This window comes from Cervus canadensis, chromosome 8, assembly GCF_019320065.1.
Source record: "Cervus canadensis isolate Bull #8, Minnesota chromosome 8, ASM1932006v1, whole genome shotgun sequence".
Taxonomy (NCBI): Eukaryota; Metazoa; Chordata; class Mammalia; order Artiodactyla; family Cervidae; genus Cervus; species Cervus canadensis.
The window spans coordinates 10,493,681-10,507,747 of record NC_057393.1 but is presented as its reverse complement, the minus strand read 5'-3'; the positions used below and the strand labels follow the sequence as shown (position 1 = coordinate 10,507,747).

At 46.8% G+C, this 14,067-nt stretch overlaps 1 long non-coding RNA gene across 1 annotated transcript in view; it reads right to left on the bottom strand.

Moving 5' to 3' along the window:
• LOC122445864 overlaps positions 1–5,646 on the bottom strand; it is a 40,299-nt gene extending 34,653 nt beyond the window's left edge. Inside the window, exon 1 of the long non-coding RNA XR_006270710.1 lies at positions 5,005–5,646. This is a non-coding gene — a long non-coding RNA (uncharacterized LOC122445864). The remainder of the gene's footprint in view (positions 1–5,004) is intronic.
• Positions 5,647–14,067: the final 8,421 nt, after the last annotated feature.

Sequence of the window (14,067 nt, the reverse complement as noted above, 5' to 3'; positions counted from 1 at the left end):
CAGAGGGTAAAGTGTCTGCCTGCAATGCGGGAGACCTGGGTTCGATCCCTGAGTCGGGAAGATCCCCTGGAGAAGGAAATGGCAACCCACTCCAGTACTCTTGCCTGGAAAATCCCATGGAAGGAGGAGCCTGGTAGGCTACAGTCCACAGGGTCACAAAGAGTCGGACACGACTGAGCGACTTCGCTTCACCTACTTATAGAGAGCACCCTTGGGAATAATATTTCAAATACTAACTGACCACCTCTGGGTGTTTCTTCCCAAGTTGAGCGATTGCTTGCCACTAGAGTGTGGGTGGTAACCATCCAGTCCACACATTTATGTCTAATAGTCCAGGCTGAAGTATTTTAAATTGTGTTAAGAGCACAAATGAGGAGAAATGCTAGTTAATGAATACAAACTGCCGGCATGCAGGCAGGATGAAAGGAAAGAGGGAAGCAGGACTCAAGTCAGTGCCTGTCTTTACCTCCTCCCATGACGATCCGGGAACAAGCTGAAGCCCTCATCTTCTTGCCACTTCGGATGTCTTGTAGAGCAGGATTAATTATATGCTCTTCTTCCTCCTCTAAAACCATCTCAAGCTCCCCTTAGTTGCTCATTCAAGACTGCACAATCTGGTCCAATCTTGTCTCTCCATCTCCCACTACCCACAGCAACCAGAGGGCTCTCCGTGCCTCTGCTGGCAGCGTGTCCTTTAACCAGGATGGCCTCACCACTCCTACATCAGAAGCTCGCCTGGCCTTCAGAGGCCCCCTCCTCCACCAACTTGCTCCGTGTCCTGGAACAAGTCACCTTGCCTTCCATTTCCTCATCTCTAATCCAAGAAAATTCAATTAAATGATATGCAAAGTCTTAAGCATCTATTCCAGAACTGCAGAGAGTCTGAGGTTTTGCGCTAATTGCAAGCAAACCCATGAGCCTGCCACAGTTTCCTGAATGCTAGAAGAAGACACGAGATGCCCAAGTCAGAGACCAAGGACATTACTGCTGGTACAGGGCAGCAGTCAGTATGAGCTTCATTTTCATACCCAACTGCAAACAAAGCTGCCTGATCTTTGGGGCAGACAGGAAACAAACTTAGCTTGTGCTCCAGAAGAACACACTAACTCTATCTTCCAAGTCTGTTCACCAGACAAAACCCTTGAAAAAGGAGTCTGGAACCAAAGTCATCAGCATGGAGAAATGTACCAGAAACCCATGGAGAATGTACCAGTCTCTTCCCACTTCCCTTCAAGCTTGACAATTCAGTTGAACTCATCATCCTGCCCTCAAAATAGTTCCTCTTCACACTTATGTTTCTCTGGGTGAGAGCACTCACCCCTCGTCCCTTCTCACCATCTCCACCTGCATGGACTATTGTGACCTCGATCCTGAAGTTTGGGTGTCCGTTTATCACAGTCTCACTTTCCAACCCATCTTTCCCACACTGCTTTCCAAGAGCACAGCTCTGTATCTGCCTCTGATGAAAAACTACCCATGCCTCCCTCCTGCCTCCTGGCTTAAGTCTCAACTCCTTCCAGACACTATATTCCTTTTTAAATAACACATATCTTGAAACCAGATCCTATCTATTTTTCCAGCACTAATTAATGGAAAAGGTCCGTATAGTCAAAGCTATGGTTTTTCCAGTAATCATGTATGGATGCGAGAGTTGGACTAGAAAGAAGGCTGAGCGCCAAAGAATTGATGCTTTCAAGTTGTGGTGCTGGAGAAGACTCTTAAGAGTCCCTTGGACACCAAGGAGGTCAAACCAGTCAATCCTAAAGCAAATCAACCTTGAATATTCATTGGAAGGACTGATGCTGAAGCTGAAGCCCCAGTTCTTTGGCCACCTGATGTGAAGAGCTGACTCAATGGAAAAGACCCTGATGCTGGGAAAGATTAAGGGCAGAAGGAGAAGGGGGCAACAGGGGATAAAATGGTGGGATGGCATCATCAACTCAGTGGACATGAGACTGAGCAAACTCCGGGAGATAGTGGAGGACAGAGAAGCCTGGCATGCAGCAGTCCTTGGGGCTGCAAAGAGGTGGATGTGATTTAGCGACTGAATAACAACAACAAGAAATAAATATATGTAGAATAAACTGTCTAAGGCATGTCCTAGTCTTCCAGTCATTAGATTTAAAAGATAAAGATGGGATGAATTGAGAGAGTAGTATTGACGTGTATACACTAGCATGTGTAAAATGGATAGCTAGTGGGAAGCTGCCGTATAACACAGGGAGCTCAGCTCAGGGTTCTGCGACGACCTAGAGGGGTGGGTGGGGTGGGGTGGGAGGGAGGCTCAAGGGGAAGGGGATACGTGTACACATGGGGCTGATTCACGTTGTCGTACGGCAGAAATGAACACAACACTGTAAAGCAATTATACTCCAATTTGTTACAAATAAATAAACAATAGACCCAAAAAATAAAAGACATTAAGTTCCCACTAAGCATAGGATAGGCTTGAGGGAAATAGCAAGCAGGAATAAGCCATTAAACAGTAGATTTTCCTTTTTTATAGTTTTTTAATGGGTTGTTTTTAAAGGAGGGGGTGGAGATGTGGGTGTTTGTATTTGAGGATTGTAATCATTGATTTATGCATTAGCTACAGAAGACACTGTTCAGTCAGAATCTGCCTCAAACACCCCAAGCACAGGCCAGCTCCGTGGAAGGATCAAGGGACCTGCACTTGACATGCCTTTCTGGGGGCTGCTGGGGAGCAGAGAGGGCTGCTTGTCAGTACCTTGAGGCCCAAAGAGGTGAAACCCTACACTCAAAGGAAAGACGCCCCATAAATGGACCAAACATAGCACTCTCCATCTGACAGGTATGATTGTCCTTTTCGTAGTAATAGGACAGAACATTTTAATTCAGGTCTGGTTTTAAAAAAAAAAAAAATGCAAGACATATGGAGTAAGGGTAAGGAGCTCCAAGGGCAGAAACAGCCAGTTCTTTCTGTCACAGGGAAGACCCTGTGACCCCCGTTGATCCGGTTACCCGGGGTCAGCACACACATCATTAAAAAGAGTCCATTTCCAATAATGGGCACTTTTCCCTAAAGACCCAATATTCTTTTGCCAATCAAACAGTGTGTTGTTCAGAATCCTCTGGGTTTCCTGGAATTTCTCTGAAATGTTTCCGATGCCTCGGGAACCATTTGAAAACATTTGAATTTTAAATCACAACTTTGGGAGCGAGTGGCCTGTACCTGGTCCCCCGCCCCGCCCCACACCTCTGCTCCCTTCTCTCCCCCGCCTGCCCTAGTCTAGTGACACCTCAAACAGCTTGGCATGCCATCCCGGAGCAGATTCTCACTCCCGTCAGAGGAAGGACAACCATAGGAGCCATCCTCCCCTCACTTTTCACCCCACATCAAAGGCACAGAAAGAACTGCCTGGGTTGTTGAAGCATGGCTGGGCCGGAGCTGCGCTATAAAGGCTCATGAGAACCCACTCTGCATATATCTCTTCCCAAATCTGTGTTCAGTGACATCACCTTGGAAGCTTGAAATGAGCCACAGTAGGAGCATTTACACCAAAGAAATCAGCAAACACGATGGACCAGACCTTGCTTCCACCCCACCCCCAGAGCCCCTGGTGAAACATTGACCAGCACACCACTGTTTATCTGACAACTAGCTACAGCCTTTTTTCATCTCTGCTTCATCAGCACCGATAAAGAGAAACTGGAACAGCCCCTGGTTTCTGCTGGACTGCAGTTACAGTAAAACCTTCATGAATTCCACCAGATTAAAGAGGCATGACCTCTCCTGTTGAGAGCTCAGGCTGCCTTCCTTTTATCAGGCTCTGTCCTCTAGAACCATCTCTCATTTCATCCATTAAGGCACTTCCTAAGCCTTTCTCCTCCAAACGTGCAATAAAACAAACTGGTCTTTATTGCTGTCTCTCTCCAGGCCCCCTTGAAATTACATTTTCCAGTCTATAGCAATCTCCTCCGCCCCGAGGAAGCCTGGGAGAGGAGCGCCAGGTTTGATCAAGTTTCACTCTGTATTTTCATTTGCAGTCTTGCATGGACTCCGATTCAAGGACTACTTTGCTTTCCTTCTGCTAAAAACCCTCAAGTTGTTGGAAAGGCTGGCCTCGGGCCCACCCGGGGGTTATGCTGCTTGACGGATTCCCCATTTCTGCAGCACCTTTTTGGTACTGGGAGGCACTCTCCTTTGTGCAAATTAAGGACACTGAACAAGCTTCGGTGTGTCCCTAAAGGTCATGGTCTAGCCCCAGGACCGTGCCAGGGAGAATGCAGCTTCTTCCTCGCAGCAGAGAAGCACCAAGTCATAAACAGACAGGAAACCGCCTGCAATGGGCACTAAGCTGATGATCACTAGTGCTTTAGCAACACCTTCTAGAAAGCCTGCATCCCACGACCCGTGAATTCTCAGCCCGTTGAAAGAGCACTTTGATCTGTAACCAGATCTTACCCGGAAACTGGAGTCCCCTTTTCCCTGTTGCAATGAATTGCAGCGATGCACGTGCCATTTTGCTTCCGTTAGGAAGCAGAGAAGCAGAAAGGTGCTCAGACCTCTAGCACACCCTCTCCCCCGCCCCTCACTCACTGCGTCTGACTGCTACTAAGTGTCAGCTCATGAGGGCTTCCCTGGTGGCTCAGCAATGCACAAGAAGGGATTCAAACCCTGGGCTGGGAAGATCCCCTGGAGAAGGGAAGGGCTACCCACTCCAGTACTCTTGCCTGGGAAATCCCGTGGACAGAAGAGCCTGGCGGGCTACAGTTATGTAGCCTGGCGGACAGTTATATGTCCTGGCGGACATAACTGAGAGACCAAACAACAGCAATAACAGTTAGCTCATAATGACTTGAACACTCACCTCTTAACAAGAAACTCCTGATAACCTAAAATTTTTCACAGCCTGTAGGAATGGAGATAAGCAAGTGGACTTTGGTCACTGTCACAGTCAGTTGGGATGGAGAAAAGAGGATAGATGGAAGCAATGAAGCACAACTCCCCCCCCCCCCCAAATCATGCACATAAGTAATCACCTTCTTCAGCTCCACGAGTGACCCATCCCCATGAAAGATGCCATGTGGTGAGAATCACTTAAATCCCGGAGGCAGGGAACGGTGTGTGGGCTTCAGTTCAACGAGGCCACATTTCTCCATGTTTGGGGGTCAAAAGAGAACCCTAAAGATGGGCTTCTTCAACACATCTTCCCAACCAGCAGGCTGAGGGTCAGGCCACATCCGATGGTGGGCAGAAGTAGTGGGAGCTGGAGTGGAGAGGTGGAGTACCACTCACACACACATAGGTGTGGAGACATGTGTGAGTGTGCAAGCAGATGTGTTCAAGGGCTGGGACAGGGAGCACACGTGATACGGTGGAGGCAGGCAGAGCTGATGAGTGGATGAGGACGGACAGACGGTCACTCGCTTCTCTGTGAATTATTAGAAGTCCCATCTGCATCAGCAACTGAAGGAGGGTAGAAACCTCTAATATGGTGAAAGCCACAGTGAAATGATCCTAAGTCTTGCTGGAAACCAGCTTTTCAGTAAAACCTCATGTACCCGTTTTTCTGCGAACAGTATCCAGCCCCATTTTTTCCAGGCAAAGAATTTTCAAATCCATTTCCTTTTGCAAACATAGTTTGAATGGGTGCATGGTGTAGATGTTATGCTGGTGGCCATGCTTTCTGGGTGTGTGTGTGTGTGTGTGTGTATGTGTGTTTAATCACGATGCTTGCCCTTTTTCTGTGCTTGAAACAACCTTTTACGGGCATAAGTACACAAGCCAAGTCACAGCTTGGCAGCCCCGAGGAACAGCTTAGCACCATCATGTACCCACCCAGCTCAGTTCTGAACCACCAGAAAAAAATAGCTCTGTACTCTCAATCTTGGGCTGTGGGATGAAAGCAGGAATTTTCTGACCCACAGAACAACCTCAAAACCATACTGCCAAGTACACAGGGGAAATAGCAGATATAGAAACTTGGTTGATCATCTTCAGTTGTTTAAAAAAAAAAAAAATAGAGTCCTGATGACCAAAAGAGCAATCCAGACCCTAACTAGTCGCTATTGCAAAACTATTTTAGAGAACTTAGATAACATAGAGTTCCAGTCTTTAACAGCTTTATCCAGGGCCGTGGAGATCTTCCATTCCTGATGGTCATATCTAGAGCTGAAAGGGACTTCAAAACTATGAATATCACAGTAATTTCGTCTAGAGAGAACGAGGGGGCAACTAAGGGTGGGGGAATCAAGGGTGGCCACTGGGTGCGGGCATTATTCTAAGTCTTGACCTGGGTGATATTGACACCATTTACTCAAGTGTTTACTTTGTGGAAATTCACACGTTCTGTGTGCATTCCTATATCTGTGTTATCTTTCTTCTAATTTATTTTTCTTTGTTTTTCCTTAAGTTGCTCAGGCCCATCTCTTCACATTGCAGAGTAACAAATTGAGGCCCACACAGCCAAGTTAAGGAGCAGGTAAGGAGTTAAAAGGGCGCATCCTCATTAATAGTGTAGTTCTCTGACCACCATAATTTGGCACTTAATGCATGGCTGACAATGTTATATGGGTTCTTTGCATTTTTCCAAATGGATTGGAAACTATCACTAAGGACTGTGTCTTAAGCTTCATGTTGCACATGGGTACACACACACATACACACACATGCACGCACACACACACACGCGCACACACACACACACACACACACACATACACACAGGGCTGAAATCAGAGTAGATGCTATTAATTCTTCCTGGTCTGTATACCAAGCTGAGCATTCCCACTCGCTCTGGTTAACTCAAAGGAGCAATCCTGCTCTAGCCAAGCCCCCCACGGCCTGCACTTCAGGTTGCTCTCTTGTCTCCCTGTCTAGTCTCTGGCCTTCAACATCTGCAATGGCTCTTTTGATTTGGGGAACCTATAGGCCCCTGCTTTGTTCCCTTTTCACCGGTCCTGTGGCATCTTTGCTGCCCTGCATGAAAAACTGCTCACATTGGTCCAGGTCCCCCCACCCCTGGCCCAGCCAAGACCTACCCACTTCCATGAGTGGGTGTGGAGAGGGGCAGAGGAGAAAGAGAAGGGATTCAGTCAAGTGATGGATCAATAATTAGGAACCGATCAGGACTCAGAAGCTAAGCTAAGCTGGACAACTTCAAAGCTAGTTCAGTCAAATGTCCTAGATGCTGAAGCACTGGGAAAATCTTTTCAGGAAACACAACACAGATTGCTTAAGAAAGAAATGGGGAAAAGGGGGGATGGACCAGGTGTGAGGAGGAACTGAGCCGCAGAGCATCACCATCCACGAGGTGAGCGGGATGTACGAGTGGCTACGGACCACGGGGGACCACGGAGGACTGACAATCAGATGACAATCAGGGTCCCTCCCCTCTAAAGCCTTCCCACTTTGACTTCGTTCCCAACTAGTCTAAGGATCTTCTTAACCCAACAAAGAAAATAAACAGTGAACACCATAAGCAACCAAGAAAACGTACGTTCCTGGTTACAGAAGAGATTTGCCTGATCTAGGGAAGTTCACGCCCCATAAAGGATGGATTCCTGGTGAGCCAAGACTTATTTGTATAAAATGCAGGAAAAAGCTAGCTGCTATGATACTTGTGATTTTCCCATGTAAATAATATTCTCATATAAACCCCCTGATCAAACATTTACAAATTTGGGCTTTCTTCAGCCAGGTCTGCCTATACTTAGAAAGGTTACCTCAGCTGCTAGAAGCTCTTAAACAGTATCTAAATGTTGGCCCTTACACACTGGTCTTTGTATGCATATTCAGCTTTTTAAAGTGGCTCTATGGCATTAATGTCAGGTTAATAGAATCCAGGAATTCATGCCTGACCTCCACCAAGTGGAAGACCAGGGGCAGTGAAATTCAGCAACAATGTTGACACTCTTACTTTGCTACTTCTACTTTCTGTTTTCTTAGCAATGAAATCCACAGAACTTCCATTTCTGAACCTTTGCCCAGTTTGGGAAGCTGAGCCATCAAACTGAACTTTATCTTGTGAGGGTTAACAGGTTTGAATCCAAATATAGCAGTCCTATATACCTACCAAGATTTATTATCTATTTATGTCCACGTTTGCACTGACATAGTTTTAACAGCCTCTGTTTTACCAGAAACCATGCAGACCCAGATACTGTGGTTTTGACAACATTGAAATTGAAAAGAAATATGTTATTTCTCCAATGTTGCTCTGGAATGAAGTGACCACATGTGAGTCTGTTTCTTATAAATTCAGAGGTTGCTAAGTGTAAAAGGAGGCTTGGCCAGCCCCTTCATTTACAAAAGAGGACGTGTGCTCAATGTCTCACCTTGTCACTGGCAAAAGGCAACCAAAATCTCTGTCTAGAGTCTTTCGTGCCATGCCACAGTGCCCACTCCACCTAGCACACAAAATGCAGAGAAAGCAGGGGGTATGTTGCACATCAGTCATGCTTAAAGCTCTGTGGAGGCAGAGGAGGACCAGGGAGTTTGGCATCCAGCCATGTGCACACCCTGCTCTTCACATGTGCACACAGCAATCACACAGAGGACATCACAGGTCCATCCAGAAGCTCCGTTCCATATCCTTCAGGGAGCCCTGACTGTGGGAAAACCCTGGTGTGGCGTATTGATTCTCAACATCCATTGGTACCCAACACCCATTCTGCCCTCCTTAATTCCTACTTCAGTTGCAGAGGCTAGGAAGCTTTAAAACTACATTTCCCAGACTCCCCTGCAACTAGGATGCATGATGTGAGTCAGTCTCAGCCAATCAGATGCAAGCATGTATGATTAGGAAGATGGAAGTAGATGGAGGCAATACTTTGTTGACTCTCCCTACTGATACGCTTGGCCTTGGAGCCATTTGGCTACTCAGCAGCAGTGCTGGGGATCTAGCTTCACAGAGGTCGGGAAGCAGAGTATGGAGCATCCACTTCGCTGGGGTGCATCACAGCAGATGCAGCCTGGTTCTGGGGCTGGTAGACAGTGGTGGGCTCCTGCTTAGGGCAGTTTCTGGACTGCAGGAGCCAGTGGCTTCCTTTTCATAGAAGAACCCATATCTTCATGAAAGTCAGTTCTGTGCTGTCTATTTGGGACTTGTTCTTGAACAGTCAACCTGTAGTCCATTTCCTCAACCTTCTCAACACCTCTGTAAGCCATTTAATACTATGGGGAAAGCAAGGCAAAACACTATTGACATCCTCCATCTAAAGCAGGAAGCTAGACTCTTCTTGCCTGGAGAATCCCAGGGGTGGGGAAGCCTGGTGGGCTGCCGTCTGTGGGGTCACACAGAGTCGGACACGACTGACGTGACTTGGCAGGCAGACTTTAAGAAGTTAGCATAAGCTGGTCTATTGACCCTTTCCAGACATGTTAATGCTCAAATGAGATGTCAGACTGCCCATTACCTTACCAACACTGACGGTTCAGATATCAGCAGCAGAGGCAGCAGCAGGATGATGAGAGAACGCTAAACTTGGAATCTTTGGTCACTCTCAGTTCTCTAGCTTCCTACTTTGGTGACCTTGGCACTCAGACTTTAAAATCTTGTGCCTTCATTTATTTATTTTTAAAAGTTCACAGTGCTGCCTGGCACACAGGTTGCTGTCAGATCAAATAAGAAGGCAGGACCTAGCGGTGCCAGCAGTATTCTTGTGGCTGGAGTGGCAAAGCTCCATTTAACACACATCAGCAAAACGTGCAATGCAGTGGTTGGCAGACTGTGAGGAGGGTTCAAGCAGCGGGCATGGGCAGGGCAGAGACAAAGTGGGTATCTCTCTCTCCATCTCCCTTCCCTGTCAGGGTTTCCCCATCAGCACATTCTCCCACTCCAGACTATCTTAGAGCTTCAATAACACAGAGTAATGGGCTTTAACCCTCGCTCCAGTCCAGGGTAGCCAACTGCCTCACTTTGCTGGGGACTGAGAGGAGCAGAGACATTACTTTACCAGCAAAGGTCCTCCTAGTCAAAGCTATGGTTTTTCCAGTAGTCATGTATGGGTGTGAGAGTTGGACTACAAAGAAAGCTGAGTGCCAAAGAACTGATGCTTTTGAACTGTGGTGTTGGAGAAGACTCTTGAGAGTCCCTTGGACTGCAAGGAGATCCAACCAGTCCATCCTAAAGGAAATCCGTCCTGAATATTCATTGGAAGAACTGATGCTAAAGCTGAAACTCCAATACTTTGGCCACCTGATGCGAAGAGCTGACTCATTGGGAAAGACCCTGATGCTGGGAAAGATTGAAGGCAGGAGGAGAAGGGGATGACAGAGGATGAGATGGTTGGATAGCATTACCAAGACGATGGACCTGAGTTTGAGTAGGCTCCAGAAGTTGGTGATGGACAGGGAAGCCTGGCATGCCACAGTCCATGGGGTTGCAGAGAGTCAGACACAACTGAGCAACTGAACTGAACTGACTGAGGGGTTTCTCAGGACATGGAACAGTTAGTCCTAAAACTGGGAAAGTCCTGGGCAGACTGGGACCACCGGGTCACCCTCCTCCAATCTCACATCCAAAAGGAAGGAGCTGACTGGCCCAGCTGGGGTCAGGGTCTACCCAGCACCAACTGACAGTGTCAGCAGGGCAGGTCATGAACATGTTAGCCCCTGCAAAAGCCCTGTGAGTTCAGAGGGAAAGATGTCCTCAGATAATAAGGGAGGGGGAGACACCAGAGAACCCCATAAATGTCCAAAGTGGAGACTCAACGAAGGGTCCTACATCCTTTCACGCATTCAACACCCATTACACCGGGCTCATTCATGAGTCTCTATAAGACAAAACTGAGCTTCCCTGGTACATCAGATGGTTAACAATCTGCCTGCAATGCAGGAAACCCAGGTTCAATTCCTGGGTCAGGAAGATCCCCTGGAGAAGGGAATGGCAACCCACTCCAGTATTCTTGCCTGGAAAATCCCATGGACAGAAGAGCCTGGTGGGCTACAGTCCATGGGTCACCAAGAGTCAGACATGACTGAGCAACTATCACTCACTCAAGGAACTCTACGGAATCTTGACTCCAGAAAAAACGCAATGGATTCACATTTGAGATTTCAGTTTCAAGGTCAGAGCAAAGGTAAAAATTACATAAGAGTCAAAATACCTCCCTACCTCTAAGTCCTGTGGTCTTACTCAGCACATTGAGATGCTCCCTTCAGAAAGGAGAGCAGGAACTAGACCCAGCAGGGTCTCACACCCACTGCAAAGTCACTTCGGGACACAGATTGACTGGATAAAAAGTGGTGGGCAATCAAAATGGCTATTTCTCCTTTGCCTAAAAGAGACAGGCAACATAGTGGTTTCAGATGTTGGAAGGTTATGAAATGTACTTAAGAGATTAAGGCTCTTTGACCCAAGAGGGGCAAACAGAAGAGTTAAATGGCACTCAGCCTTCAGAAATGAAAATCATTTAGTTGGATGAAATGGAGCATTTATCCTCCACAAAATAAAGAATTTTTTTTTTTTGGTCTTCTCATAAAGAAGAATTTCCAATGGCGATTTTGTATTATTCATCAGAACAAGTCACCCCAGCCAATAACCTATATAAACAGAGACAGTGAAAAGCCCATTTTGCCTGGTTGAAGGCACATCATTCATTCCTATCCAAACAGTCCTGCAGGCAGCAGCTCACACAGCAGATATTCACAACAACAAAGAGGAAGCTCAAATAGCGGAATGCAGATTTGAACAGAAAAGCATCACCAACAATTTTAATTCCTTTCTAGACTGCAGCTGGGGAATCAGGCAATTCCCCAAGCTCTTTCAAATAGGGATGAGCTGCTGATTTTACAGAAACTTGTGTCGGCAATTTACACTTGGAATTGGCTTTTGCTCTTCAGCCCGATGTACCTGAACAGGTGGGAAGGAGGTGACAGTGGGTTCTTACCCATCCCCAGCTCTGATCTCCTAGCCTCATCAGAAACCTGTTCTCCAATGAAACCACTGCTCCCTACAGCCGCATCTCATATGAATTCTGGTCATCTTCCACATTCAATGCGACTTTCTTGGAAACTTCCTTGACCCTCTCCAGGTTTCCAGACAAGCATCCTCAGATAAAATGGTTCCTTTCACCCTTCCTGCCTGTTCCCCTCCCCCCCCCATAAACAGCCCACTTGGTCATTCCATCACTCTCCCTCTCCAGTCTAACCCTACTGTAATCCTGGAAGAAGCTTCACTGGAGGGCACGGGAATATCCCTCCTACACCTCCCCACCAACACCCCTGACCTGTTAACTCCATCAGCTTTATTCTCCCCTCCATTCAGTCACCTGCTGGTCTTCTCTGCAGAAGGCTCCGCCTCTGAAACCACTCCTGAGATCCTGCTTCCTTTCCCTTTAGCTTGCTCTTCCAATAACTCCCAATACCCCCATTTATTTGCTCCTTTATTGACTAACCACCCCCCCACACACACCTTTCTTCAGATCTGTACTTCCCCCCATGTTCAACTTGGGTTCAATGACTGCTTGAAACTTCCTTCTACTGACACCCTAAATTCCCTGCCTGTTCTTCCAACTGCATTACCAGGTGAAACTTAAAACACCAAATCATCTCAAGGTTGTCTTCTTACCACGTGCCCCCAGACGACTAAGCCTCGTTGACCTCAATGGGTCAACGTATCCAAACGGATATCCAAATGAATGGGTGCTGCCATGAAGTCATGCTCACCAATGCTGCCTGGCCTTTCATTTCACCTGGCCACCCAACTATATCTCCTTGACTGGTTCAGACTTCCCCTCCCTACAACAATTATTTCAAACTTGCATGCGGCTCAAACTTGCTGCCTCTTCTCCTCCCTCCTCACTCTCAGCAGGTGACAGAGGAACAAGAAGCCTTAGTCAAAGGAGAATGTCCTCAATGTTCAGCAATCTCCAACTGTGTCTGTCCTATCCATCTTCCCTCCTCCCCCAAGAACTAGGTTCCAGCCTCTTCTCCACTCTATCAGCTCAGCTCCTCACCCTGCACCTGTTCTGTTTTCTCAGCCTCTCTTCCGCTAATGACTCTTCTTTCAGCATTTAGGTTTCTCAAGGCTTTTATGTCTTAAAACAAACAAGCTCTTTCCTCCACCCCTTATCACTGCCAGTCACCACCATACATGTAGCCTCTATGCATGACCCTGCTTCTTAAAGGTGAAATCATGTTCCCCAACCCTCATCTTCAGATCACCTGAATCATAATTAACTGGGAAAAATTAAATATATATACACACACACATATCAGAAAAGAAAGATGCTAGAAATCATACACTATGTAGTGTATGATTACACCTATATGGAATTTCTGGGAAAAGGCAGAACTGTAGAAACAGAAAGCGGATTAGTGGTTGCCTGGGGCCATAAGTGAGCAGTGATTGAGAATGTGCACAAGAAAACTTTTAGGAGTGATGGAAATGTTCTAAACCTGAACTGTGGTGACAGTTGCAAAATTACATAAGTTTACAAAAGCTATCCAACTGAATACTTAAAATGGTTGACTTCTTTGATGTAAATTATGTCTCAGTAAAGCTGTTTTTGTGCATATAAACACTTTTTTCACTCAGAAAGAAAAGGGAAAAGGAAACTCAGAAGTTCAGGTCTGGGAATTCCCTGGCAATCCAGGGGTTAGGACACAGTTGCTTTTACAGCTGAGGGCCAAGGTTTGATCCCTAGTCAGGGGGCTAAGATCATGCATGCTGAAAAAGAAAAAGGCTCAGGCCTGAGAAGCCCAGGGTGAAGCATAAACTGGGAGTTTACTGACAACAATTTGAGTCCTGCCTTTCATACTGGGTAAAGAGTCTCAAGTTGAGAGAAAGGGAGAGTCCTTAGATAGAGAAGGTAGCTAGGTAATGGTGGGTTTCTAAGAGGGAACCCAAGTTCCCTACCCCAGCCCAAGATTTGAGTGTGGCAGGAAGATGAGAAAATCCAAGGATGATTTCTGGAAGCCTGGAGAGGAGTGACCTATGCCCCAGATTCTGACGGAGCCACCAAGAATGTGGCCAAACTCCAGCCAAAGCGTGACTACACTTGTCTCAGCAAACAGCACTGCAGCCTTCAGAAAGCGGCTCTTACCCGCGTGTGGTGCAAAAACAGCAGATGACACAACCAGAAAGATAAAGAACATTA